This window comes from Lasioglossum baleicum, chromosome 9, assembly GCF_051020765.1.
Source record: "Lasioglossum baleicum chromosome 9, iyLasBale1, whole genome shotgun sequence".
NCBI classification, from domain to species: Eukaryota; Metazoa; Arthropoda; class Insecta; order Hymenoptera; family Halictidae; genus Lasioglossum; species Lasioglossum baleicum.
This window is the reverse complement of record NC_134937.1, coordinates 17712102-17735760: the sequence shown is the minus strand read 5'-3', so window position 1 is coordinate 17735760 and position 23659 is coordinate 17712102. Positions and strand designations below refer to the sequence as shown.

At 43.9% G+C, this 23659-nt stretch overlaps 2 protein-coding genes across 12 annotated transcripts in view; one reads left to right on the top strand and one right to left on the bottom strand.

The window, feature by feature from the left end:
• Urm1 (Ubiquitin-related modifier 1) overlaps positions 1-23659 on the top strand; it is a 386421-nt gene that overhangs the window by 151442 nt on the left and 211320 nt on the right. The gene's annotated exons all lie outside the window — the stretch shown is intronic.
• Positions 1-23659, bottom strand: part of LOC143212000 (uncharacterized) — a 210876-nt gene that overhangs the window by 101007 nt on the left and 86210 nt on the right. The gene's annotated exons all lie outside the window — the stretch shown is intronic.

The window sequence follows — 23659 nt, the reverse complement described above, 5'->3', positions numbered from 1 at the left end:
GTGCCGCGATAATTGTTGCGCTGTAATTTTTCGCCCGGCACTTTGGTCCCGCCGTTGAAATCGACCGACTAAATCCGGCCAGAGCGTTAACAGGGCGAGCTGTTACAACCCCCCCCCTCTCTCTCTCTTCCTCTCTTGAAAGGGCTCTATCTCTCCCTCTCTGATCTCTTCCTCTCGAAAGGGTTCGACCGAGAGACAGAGTACAAAAAGGAATCAGGGCGCTCAGCGTCGGCAAATGTGTCCGAATGAAAATTCTATAATTGGATCGTCTGCTCGTTAGCCCCGAATCGACTTCCGTTAACGCGTCGAGTGTGCGTGCGAGAAACGCCGGACACGGAAGGTGTTCGCGACTTTCAACGCCATGGTAAATTTTTTTCCATGGGAACAAAAGGAGGAGGATGGACATACCAAGCCAACTATTGCTGCAGTCGGACATTAACCTATGTCCACAGTGAAGCAGCATCAAGCGACTTTCGTTGAAGAATTCGTCGCTTTCTTCTGTTATTCGATGAAAGCTTTGGGAATGTAATTAATAGACGGCGGATCTTTTTGCGAGATAAAAACTTTGTACCTGAATTGCAACAGACTGAAGTGAAGTGGAAGTTTAGTCTCATTCTTAATATGTTCAATAGATTGAAAATAATGTAGCAGTATTTTCAAATTATTCTAATGGTTTTGCTTTATCAAATTACACCTACTTATTTTTGCCATAAATGCATAAAATCAATGATTATGAAAGCAATGAATTAGCGCAAATCACAATTTTAACGACATTAAAAGAACATATTGTCGTGCTACTATCGACTTACTGAATTTATTGAAAGTTCGAAATACATTTAAATCGAACCTCCGTTTCTTATGATCAACGAAGAAAATTTTGATTTTTCATTTAAATCTCCAACGATAGTATCTCTATCAAAAATGTCTTCGCTAACTTGCAGTGAAATTAAAAGTCGGCGATTTTTACGATGCTCCGCGAAGTCGGCAAGTCAAACAAATCCCGGCGATTTATCTCGGACGTAAATTACCAAGCCGGAGAAAAATCGGTCGCGCTACCCTCTTTCGTTTCGCCACGGGAAAATTGGCAATTGTAACCAGCTGTGTGACATTCGATTCTGAAACCGGCGCAAAGTGAAGCGTAGAATTCCATTTATGCGGAAAAAATTAGTACCTCTGCCAGTTCCCGATCCCTTCCCCCCCCCTTTTCACCTACCCCTCCCGCAACCCTTCGGCGGTCCCACGTCCCCCGCGGAGAGCTATCGAGTTTTCGCATTTAACGAAATTCCGATAAACTGTAGCGAGAGCGTGTCGGCGCGGCCGGCGCGAAAAAGAGCGACGCTCGGTGTCGGACCGATCGTTGAATATTGGAGGCTACAATTTTTCGTCCACGTTTCCATTAATAAAGTCCCCGGGACCGGGGAATCATTCGTGGAAACGCTGCCTTCGTCGGATTGATGAGACCGGATTTGTTACAGTTGGCGCAGCACCGTCGCCGACGTCATAATGAGCACGTGTTTCACTATGGGACCTCCGGAAAGAATTTTCAATCCTGCGCAAAATGATGGCGCATGTGCGCTGTCTTCCATTTCTCGAAGACACACTGAATCTCTGAAGGAAATATTAGGTTCGTGTGAAAATAATTCTGATTCTCTTCAACTTAAATTTCGAATTTTCAAGCGCATTTTTATTTAATTTCCGTTTCTTACGATTGACCTAGAAAATTTTTAATTTACACAAAATTTCGCCAAGGGTTACTAGCGAAATAGATAATTATAATTAGTCCGCGAAAATTTTCTTTATCGACAGGCAGCTAACATTTTGTTTCTTCCGTTATGAATTTCGGTGGACTGAGAAGAATATATTAATACTTCTAAATACTCTTAATTTTTCTACCGGTTTCAATTTTGCCTATTCATCTCTATCACAAATGCATCAAATCTGCTCACGAACACGTGTTTCACTCTGGAACCTCCAGTTCCAAAGAATTTACTCGAATTGAGACAATAATCCATCGGAGCATTTGAAATTCATATTTTCGCTTCTGATGCGCGCTGTATTAAAATAATATTATGCCGGGTTGCGCGGCATTGCCGAAAATACCATTGCTAAAATTTAGTTCGATACGGAAGCTCGTCCGCGAACATTTATTCGCAATTTAGGAGCCACAGAGCAGTGAAATTTCCTGCCTTTTTGATTCGGTCCACGGTATTGAAATAATGCTGGTTGAATAATAATTGACTCATTTCGTAGAGAAGTGAACGGTAATAATTGTACACTTCGGATATTCATGCAAATGTTAATAGACTGCGGATCTTTGTGCATTTATAGCAAAAATGAGTGGGTGTAATTTAAAACAGTACAGACATTAGAAAAATATAAAAATACTTTCGACTTATGAAACGTTAAAAAAGAAAATAATTTTCTACTTTACTCCAAAATTTCTGAAGAAAATATTTCTACAACTTTGAAAAGGGTTTGTTCGATTCCGGTCTGAGCAGATCAATGCACTCGGGTTCCAGTCGAAAGTTCTCTAGTTAACATTGCACGCGGCCGGTTATCGCTGACGGACACTGTATCTGCGATTATGTCAGCTCCCGACTAACTATCGCAACGTTTCCCTCGTCGCTTCCGCTTCCACTGCGTTCGGATTAAGTTCCCAGCCAACAATCAGAACCGGGCGAAGTGCAAGCAAACGTGTACGGTAGATTCCGCCGTAAGTTCGCGACATTAAAGCGACCGGAGGGGTAGAAGGCTGGAAGGTGGATAGGGCGCGAAGCCCCACGCCATTTACAACACTTAATCCATCACAGTTATACTAAGCTTGTTCGCGAACATTGTTAAGGTAGTTAACTCCGTCGAGCAGTTTACAACGTTTTGTCGCGCGCGACTTTGAGGTAACGAATCAAAACGCTGCCGCGAGAAACGAGAACCATCAACGGTTGTGCAACCACACTCGCTCGTTAATTCCACGCGACAAACCGAATCATCCGTTGTTTCTTAATCCCCTGCCCGCGGAAATTGCCTGCGGAAGTCAGACGAGCTCTCCGAGACGCTGAAGATTCCCGCCTCCAACAACTATGTCTTGATCACTATACTTTGCCGCTTGCACACCTGGACAACATGAAGACTTGTCTCCAACCTCTTGCGGTAGGCGCCTTATAATTTATTTTACGATTACAGTGATCCGAATCCCTTTGTTGTTTTAAGTAAATGCCGAGAAGAAGAAAGTTTTATTTATCGCACGCCTATACAGGTTTTGCACTCCAATTTAATCCTTGTGTAGTTTATATTCCACTTTTTGCACTTCAAATTAATTCTTTTGCTAGAAAAAACTCGAAAGTAGGAGAACGACAGTCTTACGAATAATGAGCGACCAAGAAGTTAATTTTCCAATCAAAAAATAGAGATGACAATCTTGTAAATGAAGCATGCGAGTGAGACCAGAAAATTCAATGTCTGCCACAATACAATCGAGAAACGTGTGATTCTTTGATCAATAAGAAATAGTTGCGGTTGTTTCGTGTTACTGTTCAAAATCGGACATTTCATAGCCAACGACCAAATAATAATCGAGAAGGATCACGCCCATCACAACCGCGTAACGCAAAAATAGAATTCAAACGCAGAACCTCGACAAAAGTTAGTCGACCGTCGGTAATCGAACTTCCACTGCATTTTCTATCTGGGCCACGATAGACAAACCAGATTTTTTTCCGGTAGAACGAAAGTCGAATCGGCGAACAGGCAACAGACGAGAGAGAATCGTTCCGTGTCGTTATCCCGCGGCGGATCGCGTCGATTCCTGGCCGATTATGACTCGCCTGTAAATCACCGGTTCGCCGATCCTCCCTCTCTCTCTTTCTCTTTCCTTCTCTCAATATCTCTCTATCGGCAAACGGGGCCATAAATCGCGATGCAGAAATGAAAAGAGCGGAGATCCGCCGCGCTCCGGTGCCGCGGGCCAGGCCGCGAATTAAAAATAAAAAAAAGTCGCGGGAGCGCGCGAACCTGCCGCACCGTTGCGAATTGCGGCTGCGGTCGAGCGTTCGCGCCCATCATTTTATCTGGCATTTTCCACGGGGACCACCGCCGCGCCGTCCCGAGTAAAACGAATCGTTTGTCGCGTTAAACATTCACGGTCTCTTTTTCCCTGCGAGCGTGATGGGAAACGCCATGGCCGCCGCACTACCGGACGAAATCGTAAAAAATACCGCTTCCGAGGTCCCTCGAACTCTGGGAAATTCTGATTGCGTATTCTTGACACGTATCAGAGTATATTTCAGCATAAATGTAGTTGTTTGCTTAAAAATGGATAACTATACAACTAAACAATTTCATGTAATGCAATAAGAAGCATTTTAAAGCATTTTTAACTCTCGGAGACGGATTTGCCCCATTTTCGGTGCAAGTTCGTTCTAGTTGACACTTTGGACAATATCCTATCGAAATGATAATTTTCAAGCAAGATTAGAATCCTGCATAATACTAATTGATCAGTAATAACTGCGGCATGAGTTTGATACCAAGAACGTTAAATTTTTACATACCAGACTGAAATTATCCATATTATCTAACTTCATAATTTCAATAACGACGAAATGAAAAATATAAAACCGGTCATTTGACCGGCAGTGGTAGGTTTAGTGTTAATAAATTGTGATTTTATTTTCCATCGTACTTAATAGGCACTTCTCCATTGAAAACTTAGACTGCGAATATTTATGCAAAATAAAAATTGTCATTCTGAGCACCCTTTACTCTTACGAATATTTCGGGGGAGAGACATTCCTAATACCTCTTTTAATTTTAAATTTCTTTCTTTTTGATTCTGAATTGCTAATTCCCGGTTTCAGAGCAGTGTGCGTTGCAAGCTTACAGAGTGCGGCTTCCTGTTTATTACAGCTCGTATTTCGACGCCGGATTCCCTCAATGTTGCCGTTAATACTCGAGCCAGATACGTAAATTGTCCGAACCGCGATATGAGCGGGCTGCGAGTTTGTTACGAAAGCGTTTACGAGCTCTATCGCGAGCTAAGTGGCGTCGTTCGGTTCCAATATATCGGCCGCGTCGCTCGATATTCCCTCGCTGTTACGGAAGTTTCGGAACTCTCTGTTTTTTTATCTCTTTTTTTTCGGGGAAAATTGTCCGCTGAACGCCGCCGCGTTCCATTCGCGCGGTAAATGTCGAATGTTTCGGAGAGAATGCCGGTGTTATTGCCAGTCAACGCGGCTGAGTGTGGCACGATAATTTCCATTAACACGTTGACTGCTGTGCCGGCGTGTGTAGTACACTCCGTGACAAAATGACGGGACGCTGCTGGATTTTTCCGTGAAGCATTTCTCAAAATCAAATGCGCGCGAGCCTGTGCAAAATTGGCAGAATTGTGAAACGTTTAGGTAGTACTAATAGTAATAAAAGTATTAGCATTCGAAGAAGAAATGTTTCAACCGATACGATTATTCAGCATCCATTATTCAGCAAAAGAAATGACTGCTAGCTGAAAGATATAAAATAACGTCACCGCGCTGCCATCAAACGCACGACAAGTACACACCGGGCGAGCAAAAATTGATGGAAACACAAGCATTTCAGGTCTCAGTTTTCTATTGTTCGTCGAAGTGCCGCTGCCGCCATTATTTCTTTTATGAGCACTATTGAGACACCGGCGATGAAATAGAAATTCTATGGAACGCTTATACCAAAGTTTTATTTCGCCGAGTTCCGTGCAGTTAGACGGGTTATGACTGTATAAAATCCGTATTGCGTGTCGTCGCCTATTCGTTTCACAAATAAAGAAATATGGAACGCGATGGACATCGCCTCCTAACCATTACGCCTCTGCTATTTTCGCTGACCTAATAAACTATGGATCTTCGGAGTGGCAAATCGACCACCAGGCTAAATTATTTAACACGCGAATAGCAAAATCAAACCGCAAAGGGTTTAGCAAACACCGTTCCGCCACGTTAGAGAGTCTGGTGTACTATAAATGTATCAGAACTTTAGTAATGATCTAATGAAATATAGATCTTCGCGTGGTGGTAAAATGGCCACGAATTAGACCGTTCGCCGTGAATATTGCAAACCCGGGCCACGGAGGATTAAACAACATCGTTTCGCCTCGTTATAGTCTATTATAAATGCATCGGAACTTTCACGATAACGCGTCGGAACATTCGAACCCGGTAAAACATTGAAATTGTCGTTCGCGATGGGAACATGATCACGGTCGTTTGATTCGTAGATGGCAGAGGGTATAACTGGTGCCCAAAGAAATAAAATCGCTGAATAATTTCTCATGGATGCATCTTTACGATCTGAATAATCGTAAATTAAAGATATTGGAAACCTATAAACTTAGTTCCAGTTGCAGTCTATTATCCAAAACATATGAAAGATTTCTCGGTCTAGTTTTACCGTAATTTTTCCTCTCGATACAAATACGAAAATGCATCGTTGGTGTTACAGTCCTAACGAAGCACGGAGGATCGCGTTGGTCTACGAATGAGACGATTCGACACACGTGCAGCCCGACCAGGCCACAAAGGGTTAAGCAACGAGCGTTTCTCCGCTAATGGAAAGCGTCTGAAGAAGGAGGGCCTTTTCCTCGGATGTTTGCCGTGCAGAGAAGCCTGTGAGAGGGCAGACGTACCCCGATGGGAGCGGGCATTGTCTAAGAGATAAGGTGAAAATCGAAAAGAAGAATTTCTCGACAAAGACGGCATGGGCAACAATAGGACCGGCTTGCATCGGTAAACGAGAGAACGGCGGAACGGCCACGGGAAAACATCCGATAGCGACGGATCGGGGGTAAGGAAGACAAGTTTCGGGTTAAAAGTAATCAGGATAAGCTATTGCCTCCATTACGCGCGCCGTCTGCTCCGGATTTTCCTCCTCTTTCCCGATCCCCGCGCCCCAAGGCCGTCGAAACAACGTTTTCGTCTCTTTTCCGTTCCGACCGAGCCGGAGATCAATCACGAGATTCTTTGATTAAACTTTTCACCGGTCGACGTCCGCCGGCCGCGGAATGTCTTTACCTATTCCGTAGGCTCTCTCTGCTCCCTAAATAAATAATTCATTCAGAAATTCTCATATCACACGATTGTGCAGTTTTCGAGAAGCGCGTTTGTTGGAGAGTACGTTTTGTGTCTGCGGTTCTCGATGGACAGCTTATTTATTTTTAGAAAACATTCTGTCGTATTCTCTTAGTGGGTTTATGGTAACATTCTCTAGTTAGTCTAATGTTGTTAGTCTAGTGGAGTAGGGAGCGCTGGCGCGCGGACTGGGGATCGCTGAACGCGATCACGTACACTAAACATTTTTTTTCTTCTGAACGCACAGTTTTCTTTTTTAATTTGTTTTTTAATATTGCATTGTCATCCAGTTCTGAGCTATGTTTAAAGTTTCAAGTTTCTAGCTCACCGGGAAGTGGTTTAAAATTCGGTTACAAGATTTGACGCGTACACATTTCATTTGTATCGACAGGAGCAAATGAAAGTTGGACTGCGGCATGTTGAGATGTTGGATGTAGTTTGACAAACATGCGAATTTTTGGCGGTGAATGTGGTTTCCCCGCAGCACTGCAAGACACTCGAATAATTATATCGAGCCGGTCCATCTTGCTCGGAGGCTCCTGTGTAACCGGTTGGCTGCTACAGCCAGTAACTAGACGATCGAGTCCAGCGTGGCGTGAAACAGCGTTAAGCAATAACCAATCAGCCGTGCGATGGCATCGTGTGCACGTCAAATGTCACCCCCCGACCCCGTAGGAATGCCGTCGCCGCGCCGTGGCTGTGCACGAATTACGCGTCGAGCCAGCCACCAAGCGGCAGAATTTACGCGAAAAATTTCCTCCCATATCGGCGGCTGCCAGAGATGGATTGCCGATCGAACGTTCCCCTGAAATTTACACTTCCTTTCGCAAATCGACGGGGCCCCCCTTGTTCAAAGTGTTTCCAATTCGAACAAGAACGAAACAATACTTTTTTCCTTTGACAACTGCACGTTCCTCGATGCTCATACTTTTCTGCGAGTTGCAGGTTTTTACGCGATAGTCGAACGATAAGATCGAACTCTTCGATTAAATCTGTTGATATCGTAACAAAAGTTTGGAACGCGTAATCGACATCTTCGATTTATCGGACTGTGAAATATCTCTCATTTCGACAATTGGCTGTCTGCACGCGTGCCGCACAATCGATCATATCAGTTCGATTCAATCTGTTATTTCTGTCCGGAACTGACCGATGTCTGGATGGAATCTGGAACAGCTATTATTTATTGTTCAGCAACGAAGCTTGTTGTTAGCAAAAATCGTGTAGTTTTCCGATAAGTAATTTGCCGATAATGTTAAAAGTACAGAGACACTTTTTCTCCGATCAATCTCCGATTTTTAAAGAATTATAATATAGAGATTATGTTCATTCATAAATTAAGCAACAGATTTTCGAAGGGTTGAAAGAGTTTATCAAGCGAAACAAAGCATCTACGCGTGGCTTATTCCGCGAGCAAGATCAATAATCATTTCTGCGGTAGAAAATTTGCATTCTCGAGGCGGAGAGAGGCTGGTTTTCCCTCGTTGGATATACGACCCTTCCTCGGACGGCGAAGGGTGCGTCATTAGGGAAGATGATTGTGTGTCGGGCCCACGTCGGGCCGATTACGCTCGGTGTCAGCGTCGCGGACGAGCCTGTGATTGGAAACCGCGTTATCCGGTCAATCGTGAATATATCGGGCGGGCCGATGCGTTTTTAGCGTAATTCGGCGACCAATCGGCAGCCATGGCCCCGGCGTCGAGGCTTATCGGAGGGGTTGAGGCGATTTGCACGCCGGTATGACATTTGACGCGCTCTCGATGCGCACACGGCTTATTGGTTATTGCTTAACGTTGTTTCACCGGCCGGCTGATTCGAGACTCCCGCGCGCTATGCTTTTGACGAGGAACAAGGGACATTCTCGGGTATCGATCAACCCAACGATGTTTCGACTAATTATTTTGAAAATTAACGCGTCGTCGGGCCGACAACCACCCATAATCATTTCACGACGTAGCCAACTTGGATTTTATACATATATCGTTATCTATAAATCAACGTACAATTCAGCTCTTTTTTATAGGGTATTTTGTCTCGACGATTAATCGTTGCCCTTCAGCGATCATTTATCAGTCCGTGGATAACCTGATTGTCAAACTATTAATGTTTCTTGTAAGTGCACTGTTAGCAGGTTCACATTTTGCTTGAAAATGTTAACTCTTGCCGAGTTTGAACTTTTTTTATTGGAAGTGCTGCAGCCACGTTGAAGTTCGAAAGAAGTTCAATACAGCAAATTTGAAAACCTCCTGATTAATCATTGACCACACACGTTTCACTAGCATTTCTTCTAATATTTCTTTACGGAATATTTAGGACAGTCTTTTTTAACTCTTTCTGTCTAATCAAACTCGTAATATTGTAGATGACGTTAACATCGCCTTTATTCGAAGAGAATAATTGAAACTTCATCTCCACTACCCCTTTTACTTCCACTTAAAAATACAAGCAGCTTTGCTCGATCAGTTTTTCAGAAAACTTGCGTTTTTCGAAAGCGTAATCCATCCGCGAGTTTCCGTATTCGGGTTGTTCGATTTCCCTTAGATTTATGGTTCGCCAGACTTCCCACGAATTTCCAGCATCGGGTTGAAGCAATAAGTTTGATCGTCGCGCAGACTTCACCGTCGCTCGTCGCTCGCAGCGAGACCTGCCTTCCCGATCCCCGGCAGCAGCATATTGTTATGCTAAAACTATGTTGCCGGTCGCTGCTAGAAAGCAGAAGGACGAGCTGGAAAAAGAGGCGGAGCGTAGGACGCGGCGCGAATCGCAGAAAAGCACGATGCATAGGAATGGCGAGGAGCTGCGTGCTCCTGCGGCAACGATATATAAACGTCTCTGGCTTTGTTGCCGTAATATAACGCCGCTGACACTAAAATTCACGCGCTCCTGGCCTGGCTCGTTCAAAGAAAATTCGCGCCGCCACTTTTACCGAGTCGATATTTTTCCTCCACGCCTGCTGAAATTATAAGGAGAATATTCTCATAAAGATAACGACACATTCAAGCCGACCTCTATGCCTTTACGGTGCGTACTGACTTTGAATACGCCAATAAAACATTTTTATTTCGTTCTCGGTATAAATAGATATTTTATTTTAAGTTGTAAAAAGCGCTCGAAAGCCTTTTGATTTTTACGTGATTTCAAGATGTGCATGAATTTTTTAAATCCGAACAACATTTTTGCGAAAAATCCTCTCCTTGTTCGCCTTCTAAAAAACGACTTGGAGAAATGGCGGGCTCGAAGAAGGACTTAATAATTCAGAGTAAAAATTGAGTGAAATCAGAGGTGATTTTCTTCTTTAATATGCATAAAATAGGCTGAAAATAATACATTTATAATTCATATAATGAATAATTAATAATATGATACATTAATAATGCATTTCTAAATTCTTCTAAATATCTTTGCTATTCGAAATCATTTTTCATAAAATTCGTTATTTTAAAATGGAAGATTTGCATGAAATTTGGAGGAAGATTCTCGGCGAAACCTGGACTCGACCAGGGCGATTTTGGCAGGTCGGGAGCGGATTAAACTCGGAGACATTAGGACCGGGTCCGGATCCTTTGTTTCGGACTGAAAAATTCCACAAAGCGCGATACCGGCGGCGAGGGTGGCAAAGAAGGGAATTATTGGCCACGAAATGCCCACGGTTCTTGCCGGGCTTTGTAGCCAGGGTTATAACACGACCGAGGGTATAATACGGCCGCGCAGCAGGCCGTTTAAATAAAATATCTCAATGGAACGGCACGGATGACCACGGTAAAATCCGAATTTTTCAACCGATTCGAATTACGTCCACTCATCCGTGATAGATTTATGATCAACGGGATATATGCATGTATCTCGTCACGGGCGCCGAGGCATTTGTAGTTTTTAATCGCTTTCAGAGACAAGCGCGGTGCATGCGTCGAAACAACAGCACCGCACACACCCCCATGTACACTACCGTACATACTCTTACGCACACCCGTGAACACACCCCAAACCCGTTTCTTCCCACCCTCGTGTGTTCATCGGTTATCGCGGCCGCTGCTTCCATTTCGCGTCCATGCCGGAATATCTGTCAGTGAGTAGAGTAGAGATTCATATCCGGCGGTCCACTAGAAACGAGCCATTAATATCGTTTATCGACTGAATTTTATATAAAAAAAAAGGAGGGAACGCAAGGAAACGCGATGCATTACGGGGCTCTTCGGTATCGTTCGATCGCGCGCTGCATTCCGCCGCGGCTCAATGTTTCCTTCGTTTCCATTCAACGGCGATCTCCATTCAAATACGGAAAAAATTCGATATCGGAGATGTTCAGGTACGTTTCTGTACCTCGCGCTCCGCCGCAAGAATCGAAGTTAGTTATCGTAGGTATTCCGTGGTCGATGTTTAATCGAACAAAATTTTTTCACAACAATGGACTTGCGGTTTTAGACAAATTATTGTGAAGTTGCATTAACAGCGTGTCAAGGTGGGGTCTCACAGACCTCTGAGATTTTAGATTGATCGTAACATTGTAAAGATGTTTCATTAGTTAAGTATTTTTGCATAATAAAAATTTAATTTCGTGGATCTGGGTTTTTACTCTGATAAATTGCAAGCCTCTTAAGTAATACCTAATCTTATAATTATGAAAAAGGTATTTATTTCTATAATACGATATATTATTTCGGTTGGTCTGTGAGACCCCACCTTACCACTTACGATACATTTCCCCACCTTACCAACACCGGGTTAATTGGTCAATATTGTTCTATAAATTATAATATTAAATTTATTTCCCTTTTCTGCGATTTCCATTATGCTTTAACACTAAACCTACCCAGCAGTAAAAGCGATTAAAATGTTTTACCTTGTAACAATGAAATAATGACAGGGCTCTATTTATTTAGATTTTGTGCAACTTTTATTACAATATGTGCTCGGATAAAGAAAATTTATCGAATCGATTTCTATGTAAGCAACATCATAATTACAATACTCTTGTGAAATAGAAAATATAAAACCGTTAACAAGGAAAAACGTTCGATAATTGTAAAATAAAGAACCGGTAAGAGATTAGTGTCAAATCTATCCGACTCTGAACGTCCGGGTTTTGATTCAGGAGATGAAAGTCGCTCTGGACGGAGAGCCCGGAGCGTGTGATCGAATTTTTAATATCGTAAAACGGTGGCAGGCCCATAATTTCGCTGTTCGGGTCCCGACAAAAGCCAGCGGAGAGGTCGTTGTTCCGTCGCTCGTAGCCGGAGCGTTTGATGGATCGCGGTTAATGTCCGTCGGAATTGGGTCGCCCGATGTTTCGTGGGCGACGAGCGATCCCGTCGGCGCGCGCCGGGTTCAACGCGACATATAGGGTGTTTCTGATCTTGCGAACGTGCGGACTACTGTTTTTAATCGTCTCCTTCGACCCTGGAACAACAAACTTTTTTCGCGACAACGAATATTAATTTATTTATTCAAATCTTCAAAAGAAGTTAAAATCGTGACCTGCTTCTTCGAAATTCTCAGCAATAGAAATTTCGAACAAAATTTTGTTCGCACATTACCTAGTAAACTAAACCTTCTAACATCTGAAATGAAATTTGAGTAACTTGATCCAATTTTAAAAGACTTATCAGTAGACAGCGGATTTTATGCATTAAGAGTAATTTAACCCCTTGGCACTCGAGAGGCACCTCTGAGACTTCGCTAAAAATTGCTGTATTATTATTGAAAATATTGTTTACATTATTAGATATGTCGGTATCTAACCAATTACTAAACATTTAAGTATTGTATAAGGTAACATATCAATTCCATGTTCATACAAAGAAAAAAATTAATGTAGAACGGAATTATTCTAGGTCGAAAGAAATGTTTAATTTTTCAGTTAAAATAGCTTCGAGTGCAAAGCGTTGAAACAGTAAAAACATTAGAAGAGTTTAAAAATACTCTCGCATCACCGATTAAACATATTAAGAAAGAAAATAAATGTCCACTTCACTCCAGTTTGTTGCAATTTTGGTAAAAAAATTTCATTTCGCGTAAAGATTCGCTGTCGAAGTTATTAGTGTGTAAAGGGTGTCCACTTAATTGTGCCCGCGACTGTTGGTGTTAACCTAAAATCGAGGAACCGAAAGAGAGGGGAGTTCCGCGCAATAAATTTCCCGACTCGAGTCGCCGTTTCCGTGGCGTGACGCGTATCCTCTTGGACGAAGAAGTGGGTAATGGAGTTCGAATAGGATCGCGTAGGCCGGAGGGCGTGCGCGCGGATTCGTGGAACGTAATAACGCGGAGAGGTCTGGCCGGCCTCTGCGGCCGTAGCTTATTCTAATCATCGCGACCGCCTGAAATTAAAGTCCGGCTTGTAATTAACGCGTCGCAGCCGCCGGAATATGCGGATAATCGCCGTTAAATTACGAGAGTTCGCGTGGCGGTGCCGTCCCCGCGAAACGGGGTTGCAGACGTAAGGGAGGATTGCTCGTTCCCGCTGACCAAAGGCCAGGAAACCCGGAGAAACGGTACCAGGTTAGGTTTAATAAGTCGTAACGCTCGACTTTCGTTCTTGCAAGCATACCCGCGAGATTGCCGGGACATTTCGCGCTTTTAACGATCGGTGCCGCGATTATGGCCACCTCTCGCTGTCGAATCGGCTCAGCGAAAAGAGGAAATTAAAAGAACCAGCCGCGGGAAACTCGAGCGGAATATCCTCGCGAAAAAAAGTGGTTAATCGACGCTTATAACGATACGAGCCCTTCCGATCGGAACATTTTTCTGTTTAACGAAGCCGCTGACATCGATCGACCAGCTTCATTCTCGCATGTTTTAAACAGCAAATTAATGGCCCGACGAGAATCGTGATCGTTTCAGCGTGACTTTATTTTATTCGTTTCTCAGCGATTCGCTTTGTGTGATTTCATGAAATCTGATCAATCAAGTTATTATCGAGCGTCCTGAATATACATAAATTGCTCCGCGAGCTTTGAACTGATTTCAGCCGTACAGCCAGCGGTATTTTCTCAGCCCCGTATCGCTGCTAAACGTACTGTTGCCGTAACGATCGGGGTGTGCAAATACATCAGACGAGGATCGCAAATATTTTAATCGCAACATTTTAGTTCACTCTGGGCCCTTGTCACCTTTTCTGGACGAGTCTATTATTTATTTATGTCACTGAATCGTTGAATTAGTGATGCATGGTGATTTTACAGAAATCCAGCAACTTGATTACCTCCTTCGAGGATCAACTGTCTTGGACGAAGAAAGACGAACGGCCGATACGTCCAGCAGCAAGGAGAATTCGAATTTCACCGGAGACATCAGCGTGAAGGAAAAATCGAAACAGCCGTCGATATTTCATTCTCGAAACGGCGGATTCAATTAAACGTGGACTCGCCTAAGCCAAGCCGAGACTGTCATATTTCTCGCTGCGCGACGGTCGTCGAACGTCGAACGTCGAACAACCCTTCGGGACGAGCGGCAATCGATGCACAGAAAGCTGTGCCGGTGTCGAGAACCTATCCAGGCGAGGGGCTTTAAGCCCGATAACCGTGTTTTTTCTTCGTCAAACAGATCCGCGCCGGTTTCGCACGGAACGGGCTGTGCCCGCGCCAGATAACCGCGAATCAGCCGGTCCAGGCCGGCAAAGAATCGAAACGCGATCAATACGCGTAAGTCACTCGAATGGAAAGCTCAGATAGAGCAGATGAAACAAACACACATGGGTGGGGGGGGGGGAGAGATAATGCCCCCGGGGTAGAGATGCGGGGTCGAAAGACGGTTTCGCGCCCGTTCTCGCGATACGTAGCACCAGCTCCATTATAAACGTCGGCGTTTTGGCGCGTTCGGTGACGCTGAAGCAGCCTGCTGACTAAATATTGGCGATGGGCGTGATCCTTCTCAATTAGTATCGATTCCTAACAGCGAAGTACGATGTCAAGGTACGCGTGGCCACACACAGTCAGTCTCATAATTCATGTCACACTCTTCTAATTGGGGTTGTCGGTTTTTAAAAACCGGGTATCAAAAGAAAATTATGCAATTCGAAAACCGGCTTTACTGGTTTCAAATTTATATAGATAACACTTGTATATTAATCCGCTATAACGATTTTAATGTAAGCAAAAAGTACACGGCAAGTTGTACTATATGTTCCGTCGCGCAGGAACAGTACTCGTAGGTTTCCTTCGGACAGGATTTATAGTATGTTCGTGTCTAAATACGATTTCAAAGTAGTCATTTCAGGCTGTAAAGTAAGCACAAGCAGAATGTTGTAAAATTTTCTTGAAATCAATTATAATCTAATCATTACACCAAAAAAAGTTCTGCGACGGATGTCACGTTTCCAGGACGCAGTTTAATTTCGACGTAGCGCAATTCCGTGCGTGCGCGCGACTTCACATTCACCCCCAAAAACAAATTACAGCCCGCTAAAGTGAATTCCATGGCGGAATACATTCTTAGCCGGAGGTTTCCGCGAGTGTTCCGCGTCTTCGGTAATAGATTCCAGTGTGTTGGCACGCCTGGCGAAGGGAGCTCGCCTCGAGGATGGAAAACAATACCGCGGCACGCTGTACGTATTGCGGTAACTTTGCGAAATCCTCCGTGTCTCGCTTCGCGTTGCCTTGAAAAGCGGAAATTTCCGAGCGGAATCGCGCGACTCCGCCGATTAGAAAAGAGGCTTCGGAAATTCAGTTTCCTCGGCGAGACACCGTGTACACTTCGACTCAGCCATTCCGCCAACAAACAACTCTTGTTGACCAGACTACTTGATTTTTATGCAAAATAAATCGAAGTTAGATGTAAATGTGCTTCTTTCAATGTATTTGATAAGTTCAATCTATTTCTAACAATGAGAAAGACAATAACCATTGTCAAGAAAATTTTCCGAATAATATGGAGAAGTCTGATTCCTGCCTTAAATCAATGTCTAATTTGCTCATTCTGTAAATTATCTAAAAAACAAACATATTCATTTCTATATGAATTTTTTCTTCGTATATGACGAGTTTTATCACTGCACTTATCTCAATTGCAAATGAAAATATTTTCCACATTGAAAATAAGAATGATAATGATCGAATAATTTTTTCCAGAGGTAGTAGAAGAAACATGGGAAAAACGAGATTGAACATTTGTCAGACAAGTTTTGTAAACATGCATTTTTACCAGAGAAAGAAAAAACGGTATCAAAGAGTCGGCGATCGCGTGCACGCGATGGTATTGCAACATAGTGGCCGATAGCGCATCAGCCCGAGCAATTTCATTTCTAATCTCCGCGTTTAAATACGTTGTTTCATAATTCGGTTAAATGAAATTTTTATCAGCCGCGTTATATGTCCCGGTGTACATGTGATCTCGGTAACGACACTCCTAAGTTTCCACCGCGGCCGCAGCAGGTTTAATTTTTTCCCGTGGCGTTTATGAAGATACGTAAGCGGGCTGTAATAACTATTCCGCGCGGGGAACGTGTAAGCTTGTGCTTCGCGTCTTAGCGCGCGGCGCTCTGTGTGGAAATATGTGTGAGGACACTTTAGCCACTTATTCCAGAAAAGTTTCCAGCTGTCTTAGTACTTAAACGACACATGGGCCTGTTAAAAAGGATGGTAATACGGCCGTTCTAACTTACTGTATGCAGGCTACGAACCGCTCGTAACTTTAGAAGCTAATTTGGAAAACTGGGACGATTATGCCAACGGGGGAGAGAAAAAAGGAAGACCGCGCGGCGCGGCGCGGCGGTAATAGACCGAGAGAGCGCGCGGGTATGGCAGAAAATGAAACTAAAATTGCACGATCAACCAGACTTATTATCCACGTTCCTATAATTACTATTAGAAGACTTCGTTACACACGTTCGGTAATCAACGGATGGAGCACGAATGAAAGAGAACGGAACGTTTATGCTGATAACGGCGATAAAGAAAGCAGGACAATTAGGGGAAAGCTATTTCGCTTATTGTCATTAAACCCGACGTTTAATGCCGCAACCGTAATCCTCGCGACCGTAAATAGCGAGAGGAATATTTATGCGATTAAACTTTATACATAGATTATCTTTATATTGGTTAGACTGCAATCTTATTTTACTTACAAAATATTTTTCTTATTGACCACTGTCTACATTGTTAGTTTTGCGGGTTGAGAATTAATTTCCCTTGTTAATCAAGGCACTGCAGTATCTCCTAAAAATTCTCAATATAATTTTGGAGGGTTTCTAACATGTTTTAATCCACTTTTCATTCTCTTAACACTTTAGTAGGGAAGTACATTTTTGTACAAAATGGCGATCATGTAATCGCACTTAGCTAAGAATGAAAGGGACGGTATTGATGTTTTTCTCTTCATTGTTCCCGAGTCCAACTCGCCGGTTTTTTAATTAGCTGAAAGACTCGGGAATTCGCCGGAATCCCTAGAAATTCAAACAACGGGTGTGTCTAAGCAACTTCTGCATAACGAAGCCTTTAATCCAGTGACGACAGAGCGGCAAAGTCCAGCACTTTCTCCGCGCAACGGTCCGGTCCGCCAGGTTTCTCTTTGACAAGCACCCGATGCGTGAACCAATAAGATGTAACCAGACCCGGGCTCGAAAAGCGGAAACGTAACTAGTGTCCGTTGTAAATCGTTAATTTAAGAGGGGAGAACTAGTTTGACTTAAATATTGACTCTCCCGGAGTTAACGCGAGCCAGCCTCTCAGCGGCAGTAAGGTCGCGTGTGTATTTAGCCCTTCTCGGACGAGCCTCTCCGCGCGCAAAGAGGAATCTCTCCCTCTCGTTCTCTCCGTCGCCCACTCTCTGAGCAGAGTATCAGAGAACGAAAGGGAGATGCGCAGCCACGAAAGAGAAGAGAGGTTGTACAGTCTGCCTCGTAAACATTGCCAAAATGCATTTCGTTCGTGATCCGAGCCTCTTCTTTCGATTCCCTGGCCATTTTGTCTTCATTTGTTTTCATTGTTCAGCTTTTGTGCAATATCTGTTTATAAAAGAGCAGGTTTTCCAATTGTTAAGCTGACGGTAATTAAAATAATGATAAGGTATCTAGGTATATACATATATTTTAAAATTTTGCTGTCTATTTTGTGTGTACATGATCAAATACAAAAATTCTGATTTCACTTCGTATTTTCCTCCAGGATATACGGTCACGAAAAATACCCTTTTGCCTGGTCTAATTTTCGCTTGTTATAGAAATTATTTTCAAGGTCACAGTTTTCAAAATTTTCAAGAGTTCAGAGTATGCTTTTGTGACATGTGACAGTTAAGATCAAAATGCATCCAAGAAACTTCAGTTCACTCAAGAATCATAAAATGTAATTCAAGTTAGATTAAACACCGAGGTTTGTTGAATAGAAAATCTTTGTACCGATTACTATAATAATCTGCTTCGTGTGGTAAGTTTTGTAAGTAGCGGAGAATTAGTGCCGCGTGTAGTTTATGAACGAGACTGTACAGCCACGACTCGGCACTAGTCGGCACTAGCATGCACGGGAAAGGAGTAACAGAAGCGAACAAGGCCGCCAGTAGAATAGTCTGTCTGTTGTCAGACGGGCCGACCTCACGGTAAACATTTCCCTGTGAACGTCGGCTGCTTTTAACCCGGTATTGTTGTTACTACTTAACCGCTGGTTGTTGCTGCTACTTACGCCTTGGCGGGTTTGTTTGTTCAGATTTAAGTTTGGTTTCTGCAATTACGAACGTGGAAGCGCTAATCCTTCGAAGGTAAGCGATTTTATAGTGCATCCATTATTCGTACGTCACCGTAACCAATAAACTCATAATTAGATTGCGGATTTTATGCATTTATGATAAAAATGGCTACGCGCAATTTAAAGCAGTGGTCATATTAAAAAGATTTAAGGACATCGGTGTATTAGTTTCAATTTAATAAGATGATTAAATGATGAAACAATTTTCTATTTGGCACCTGTGCCTTGTAAATAATGTAAAAATTTTTTATTTTGCATAGAGATCCGCAGTCTACTCACAACCATAATAAAATAATATTTTCAGAGACATTTTTAGATGATTACTTAGCAATTTTTGTTATTTCGCACTTTCGTATCTTCACTCGAGCAATATTAAATGAACACGAGCGAAAGCAATTTACAGAAATCGATACAGTAAACTTTATGCTTCTGTGAACATGCTCCATATTACCCTCTGTTCTGTATGGATATGTGTGGTGAGAATGGCAAAGAAACATAATGAGCGAGAGGCAAAATGTGTAAAGAAAATTTGGTTGAACTAGATAAAGAAACGAGAGTGTGCACGAGGGAGCGTTTTGCTTGGAAAATTTGGCAGTCGTTAATTGAACATTATTTGTGTTACACGTAATACGTTTTGTTAAGTACATTTATAAACGTTTCGTTTATAAACATTGATAATTCCATCCACTGTTTGAACATGTTCCACGTTACCCACATTTCCCCTATCCGTAGGTGAAATCTCATCCGAGGCTCCAGATGCTCGTTAAAAAAAAAGAGAAAGAAAAGAGAGAAGGGAAAAAGAAAATTAGAGAATGTCGGTGTGTAGTTGGATCGGTAATTAAAAGGCCAGGGACCGAGGAAACGCGGCGAAACGAGGACCCTTTAGAGAAGTAGAAACAGTCGTTGCGACGTCACCAGCAGCAGCCGCGTGCTGACGGGAAAGTTATTGCTCGTATAGTGGAGCAGAACCCGGCAAATAGTGATAATAGTCGAAAGTTCGTTGTGGATTCGACCCGGGTGACCATACACGAAGCAACTTCCCTGTCTGCCAGCGACTAACCTTTACCGCCGAATTATACAGGCGACCGATTCCCCGCATACGAATGCTCGTTTCCACAGATGGACGATTTGTTTCGATCGGCACAGACCGGCGAGCGATTTAGTTATTATCATGCATTAACGGTTCGACGCGAGAACATTACATTCACCAAGTTGAACCGCGGATTTTAGGAGCGCCGGACGAATAGAGCAAAGTGACCGAACACGAAATCGTGCGTCTAAATGGCGCCACAATAATGTCTCAACGTAGTACAAATTTCGATGAAAGAGATGTGCAAGATACATACAGTAAATCGTCTGTAAACGCAAAAGCCTCGGGGGACTGTCAATTTTTTGCATATATCGTGTACGGCCTTTTTGCGTTTGTAGAGGATTTACATCATATATTTCGAATAAAATTCTCACTATCCCGAGAACCCTTCAAACAAGGTACTATTTCAAATACTATTATATATTTCAGAAAATTTTCCTGACAAAGAATATATATGATTTTCTGGTTGCATTTACGATTCGGCACCATCACCAAACATCTGCAGAAGCAATATCGATGCAGAAGGGACTCTCGTCTGCCAAGTCCACGGACCCTCGAAGCCATGGGCTAACAAACCTGCCGAAATTTTCGCCGACATTAATGCATCGGGCGATCATCGGGACCGAATAGCCGAATATCTGTCGACGCGTTCGAAACGCGAAACGGCTGCTGCCGGACGGGAGAGGATCTTTGCTGAAAGCTGCCAAATACCCCGGCGAGCATCGTGCAAATTCAGCGGCGGTAGTCAGCCGGGAAGAGATAGCGACGGCAGTGGCAGCGGGGCGGCGATGGCAGCGAAATTCCGGATATGGTACACGCGTTTCAGAGGCACGTTGAGTGCACCTAAGCAAATGTCGGGGCCCCCTTTCTCGAAAACGTCGCGGGGTTTACGTTTCGGCTCGTCCGTTTGCATTCCCGGTTCCGTCGGCGAATATTTCCCGCGGAAAGAACCTGGCAGAGGGTTCTTTCTCGCGGGCTCTGCAGCCCCAGGGCAGCGTCGAAGCCGACGCTTAAACCACCCCCGAACCACCCGCGCGCCTCCCTGACGGGAAGAGCAAGCGAACCAGAAGAGGAAAGAGCATCTTCAGAGACGTTTTGAGAGGCGACGTGCATAATTCACGGGTAATGCCGTGAGTGTGCGCGAGCCTCCCCTCTCCTCTACCGCGTTTTCTCTCTTTCTCTCTCCCTGCTCTCTCGCCGAGTTCCATCATGCCGAAAGTTCCCAGTGTTATTACTATTTACCCAATTCTCGAGCCGGTTGTTTGCGGCCCTTGCGGAACCGTTGTTCTCGAGGACGCCGCGCCGCTACGGCTCGCGCGTGTCAAGGAAATTACGAAGGCTACAGCCGCTTGCTTACCCGGGAAAGAACTTTCACTGTGTCGCATAAATTCTGAACGATTTCCTTCTGTTTAGGAAAATCTTGTTCTCTTGAAACTTTTGCCCAGCAGTCGGCAAAGCATTTGGTAAAAATATATTTTACCATGATATAACATATATTAGAATATAATTTTTCTCTTCATTTTATAATTATTAATCAAATCAATCCACGTAACACATAATTAGCAGAAAAATCAATTTATAATTTTGACCTACACCACTGTCGTAATCGCACAATTGTCAAAATTAATTTAATTATGGTTGTATGCGTTACATGAATGCAATCTTCTAATAAAATGAATGTCTAATTAATACATTAACCCAATATTTTTGCTGGAATACAAATCGGAGACAAACAACTTCACCGCAAGTGAATTTAATTCATTTTTCTATCGCTTAACGAATCAGCGACTCGAAGTCAAACTGTTTCATCTGGAACAATCTCATGAACTTTGAAAACTTGCTTCTGCAGTCGATAACGCGGTAACCGGAAGCAAGAGGTATCCAGAGAAGAAAAAGAGAATAGAAAGAAGCGAAAAAATATTCAGAGAAGAAAAAACAAAAAAAAAAAAAAGACAAAGACGAAGAAGAAGAAGAAGAAGAAGAAGTTAAAGGGGTTGGTTGTCATGGCAGGGGCAACCTGTGGAATTTCGCGATCCCTTCAACCCCCGAAGCAGGGACTTGAAAACTCGTTTGCAGAAAGTCGCTCGACCGGAAGTGGTTGGTATGTGCGAGCAAGCGGCGACAGTCAAAGGCGAAGCCGAGGGGAACGGCGAATTTTCGTCAATCGCATAAACACACCCTCTTTCCATCCCCCTTCGGCAGAGTTGCCGTCATCGTGACGCATCAACTTGACCCTGGGACACAGTACCCTAACGACCGTAAGCCAGCAGAATTGTTGCGGAAGCTTTGACAGAATCAATTTGATTGTAACAATTTTTCTTTTAGGATTGTTTTTCATAGAATAGCGTTAATAGGCTTACCAGAGCGTACCAAACTGTCAGAAACATCTTTAAGAACATATTGTCGACTATGGAACCGTAAGACGTAAGAGAACACGAAACAAAGAGAAAACAATTTGCGCAAAGCGTCAAACTACGGAGGCCCATTAGGCAGGTTCAAAAGCCACTTTTCGGCGATGCTCGACGAAGTTTTCAGAGCTCTCGGTATCGTCTCGGTATCGCGGTTGTATAAAACGCGTCCCATTAGCCGCATCAAATTATAAAACTGAATGAGTACGGTCCTCGGCGCGGTGCGGGTAAGACGGAAAAAGAGGTCCCCGAATGTCGCCAATTACGGAGCTTCTTATCTCCGGCAGTGTAGCGATCCTCGGTCGTCTACGGTCGTTCTCGAAGGGCTCGTAAAGGGTAGCCCCGTGGAAGATTAAGCAATGAAAAGTGTCGAGAGTATGCGAGCCACGTTGCCCGAGCGCTTCGTATTTAGCCATTCGAAGTAATCGGCCATTGAGGTCGCCGATTTATATCTCGTTACGGCCGAGATGGTCCGGGGCCGGCATTGTTCGCGGGCCCACGACAAAGTGGCCCTCCTTCTAAGGTACATCTCTCTAATCTGCGTGCGGGGGTGGATCTTCTTATCTGCCGGTTCTTTCCTTCAAGCCCTTCGCTCCATCCCGCCAGTTCCCGCCTTGTTCCCTTTGTTCCCGGTTTTCTTCCGCGCACGGACCCCTAAAAAGGATCGCCGAGAGACTCGGCCTCCTCCTCCTCCTCCCCCGTAACCCTCGTTCTCGTTTCCATCGCGAGAGAAACAAACGAAACTCGAGGAAATCGCCTTTGCCGCGACGGTATTCACTTTTCTATCCCCTCTCGTCCTTCAGTGCGTTGGTTTCTGTCTTCTTCCTCCCGTGTGTCCTTTCGTCTGCTTCTTCGACGAAGAAGCAGGAGACTGCTTTTTTCCCTCCGCGTTTCCATACCCCCCTTTTCTTTTTTCGTCGTTTCGCCTCCTCGTCCCACGCAGCTCGCTCGAATTCGTTTGCCGGCGGGATGAAAGGAAAGCCCTTCCACCCCTGGAGACTCACCCAGGGAAAAAACGACACCCTCCTCTCTCGCGCGGAATATACTATATATACGTGCACACGCGTGTCTCGAAGTTGCTTTGCATTCAGCCCTGCATCCCCTGATCCCCGGATGAGGGAAATTCTGAATTGTCTGTACTCGATACAGACGATACGCTGCTCGCTGGATTCTGGGGAAAATAAGGGACGTCGACACTGATGTTCCACGCTGCGAGGTTTTTGGCGAACGAGATTCGCCTGGTGGCTTTCCGTTAATCCTCGTCTACCAAGGGGGACACTTTGTGCTCACAATGCCATTAAAACACAAGTTCTTTTTTACAATTAGCGTTGGGTCGACAACAAAGGTCGTTAGCAACACTGTACAATTTTTAACACAATTTTCGATTTCAAAATTCAG